Genomic DNA, 2,949 nt, shown 5'->3' with positions numbered 1-2,949 from the left:
CATCGATGCTGTCGATGACATCCTGAACCGCTGCTTTCAGCTCAGCAATGATTTTGGGGTTATTGCTGTACACCTTGCCTTTAATGTATCCCCACAAAAAAGAGTCGCATGTGTTCAGATCCGGAGAATACGGTGGCCAATCAAGGCCCGTGTCAGTGGGCTCTAGGTACCCCAGAGCCAGAATGCGGTCCCCAAAGTGCTCCTCCAGGACATCAAACACTGTCCTGAAACTTCCTGGCAGATTAAAACTGTGTGCCGGGCCGAGACTCGAACTCGGGACCTTTGCCTTTCGCGGGCAAGTGCTCTACCAACTGAGCTACCCAAGCACAACTCACGCCCCGTCCTCACAGCTTTACTTCTGCCAGTACATCGCCTCCTACCTTCCAAACTTTACAGGAGCTCTCCTGCGAACCTTGCAGAACTAGCACTCCTGAAAGAAAGGATATTGCGGAGACATGGCTTAGCCACAGCCTAGGGGATGTTTCCAGAATGAGATTTTCACTCTGCAGCGGAGTCTGCGCTGATGTGAAACTTCCTGGCAGATTAAAATTGTGTGCCGGACCGAGACTCGAACTCGGGACATTTGCCTTTCGCGGGCAAGTGCTCTACCAACTGAGCTACCCAAGCACAACTCACTCCCCGTCCTCACAGCTCCGATGGGTTCCAGATCCGACTTTCAGGAACCACTTATTGTCGAATCAGGGCCAATTTGGATAACGGGGATGAAATCATCTTTCAAAACCTTCACATACCATACGGTAGCCACCGCGCCATCAAGGAATATCGCACCGATTATTCCGTGACTGGACATTGCACACGACACAGTCACCCTCTGAGGTCGCAGAGACTTCTAGATCGCGAAATGCGGGTTCTCAGTCCCCCAAATGCGCCAGTTTCGCTTATTGACGAACCCATCCAAATGAAAGTGGGCTTCGTCGCTAAACCGAACCATGTATGCGCATACTAATTCAGCCGGCCGATGTGGCCGAGCGGTTCTAGGCGCTTCAGTCTGAAACGCGCGACCGCTATGGTCGCAGGTTCGAATCCTGCCTCGGGCATGGATGTGTGTGGTGTCCTTAGGTTAGTTAGGTTTAAGCAGTTCTAAGTTCTAGGGGACTGATGACCTTAGATGTTGAGTCCCATAGTGCTCAGAGCCTTCTGAACCATACTAATTCCCATCGTGCCCCGTGGCCAACCGTGCAGTTTGAACGTCCTAACGCAAACCGTTCAGAAGTTACGGCGATTTTATTTCATATAGTTCAATAACTGTCACTCTGTAGGTATGCAACAGGGTATTTATGGAGGGGGGTGTTTACATCGGATGGGCTGACGTCATTTGACGTTTGTCCTACCATTCTGACCTGATTCGAGCCTTATTCACGTGTCTTAAATGTTAGAGGAACATGGTCGAGTACGCGTTTGCAGAATCCCTCGACATGATCCTTCTGAATGGCGAAGTTGCCCGTCGCCTTTATCATGATTGTTCTCCACAAAGCCCATTACATCGCACAGCGTTTTCACCTCAGTTATGCAACATCTTTGAGAAAGGCAACGTCCACCATCAGCAGGCATGACTGTGGTGCTCCAAGGAGACGCCGGACACCTGAATATGGAGAGCTCGTACTGCATTACGTTGAAGAAAACCCATCAACGAGTACACGAGCAATTCCTTTGGCTGGTAATGAGTGTAACTGTAGAACAAGTGTTGTACTGGGTGACGCCTAATCAGTTACCTGTAAAAGTGGTCGCGTTGCCACATGTTTTCAAATGGTTATAGCATGGAAAAGCTATGTTTCCGGATATAGGTTCCATTCATAAATTTCATCTACTCACTCCCCTCTACAAGTTCTAGATGTTTTTAACAGGAATTTGCGAACACCCTGTAACTAATAACATCGAGTATTGCAAAACACACTTCTATTTAATGAATGAGAAAGGACCAGAATCTGTGGAAAACACGAAAATGTTGGAAAAAATTAGCATATAGCAAAGCGCCAACCTACTTCCTCCAGCACCAAAACTACATGTCTATAACCACAAGAGCACGCTGTTCACAGGCAGTTCAAAACATTATTATTGTTTACCTTGCGCTCTCCTGAAGGCTTTTTATCGCTGATTTGTAGTTAATTGACATTTAGATGTAACAAATAGTACCGAGAGTGACGTTTGTGATAGATCTTCAGTGCACCATTGCCTTGAAACGGCCTGTTGTCATATCGCGCATATTTTAATCCAAAAACAACAAAATACAATTAAATCCGATACGGAGTCTCCAAAGTAGGAAGCGAGGGGTGTCATGTGACCCTACCCGAATGCCGTGAAATGCTATTGCTTATTCTTGTTTCGTGCCGAACTGTCCCTAACGACAAGTGAGGCGACCTGCCGAAGGTTCTCTCGACCGACTCACCTGCGTTGGAGCGAGTGGCTGTGGCGAGGTGAGCGGTGGTCTCTGGCCGCGAACAGGTGGGACTGCTTTGCGTGTGGGGCCGGTGCTCTGGGTATATACTGGCGAGGATGCGGGCGGTGCCAAGGTAGCGAGGCGGATGGGGGCTGCAGCAGGGCGCTATCTGCTCACTGCGCCTGTTTTCCGGCGGATTAGTTTGTTTGCCCGTTTTTTCCTCCGGTCTTTATCTCGAGAGCAAGCCGGCAGCGGAATGTGCGGTTTTGAAACTGTAAGCGTGTTTGTCTTCTATTTAAATTCTGGGGTCGAGTAGTAATCAGTTAATCTTAAAACTGACTGAGCTTTTAATTCACCATAGAGGAGCAATGCATGTGATGTGGACCAGTATTACGGTCCTCTTCAGCGACTGTAGTGGTTTATTTTCGTGCATCACGTTGTTATTCTACTTGCTAGGCTGACTAGCTGTATGCAAGGTGCGAGATATCAGACCTAAGGTCCTATCTTAAGCATTTGTCATGATAAATATTATGATTACATACTTCGGTCGC

The 2,949-nt window shown here is 48.1% G+C and overlaps 1 non-coding gene across 1 annotated transcript; it reads right to left on the bottom strand.

The window, feature by feature from the left end:
• Positions 1 to 252: 252 nt before the first annotated feature.
• Positions 253 to 327, bottom strand: Trnas-cga (transfer RNA serine (anticodon CGA)). Its single transcript has one exon. It is a non-coding gene; the product is annotated as a tRNA-Ser (tRNA).
• Between the last annotated feature and the right edge of the window lie 2,622 nt (positions 328 to 2,949).

This window comes from Schistocerca nitens, chromosome 7, assembly GCF_023898315.1.
Source record: "Schistocerca nitens isolate TAMUIC-IGC-003100 chromosome 7, iqSchNite1.1, whole genome shotgun sequence".
Taxonomy (NCBI): domain Eukaryota; kingdom Metazoa; phylum Arthropoda; class Insecta; order Orthoptera; family Acrididae; genus Schistocerca; species Schistocerca nitens.
This window is presented reverse-complemented; position numbering and strand designations above follow the sequence as displayed.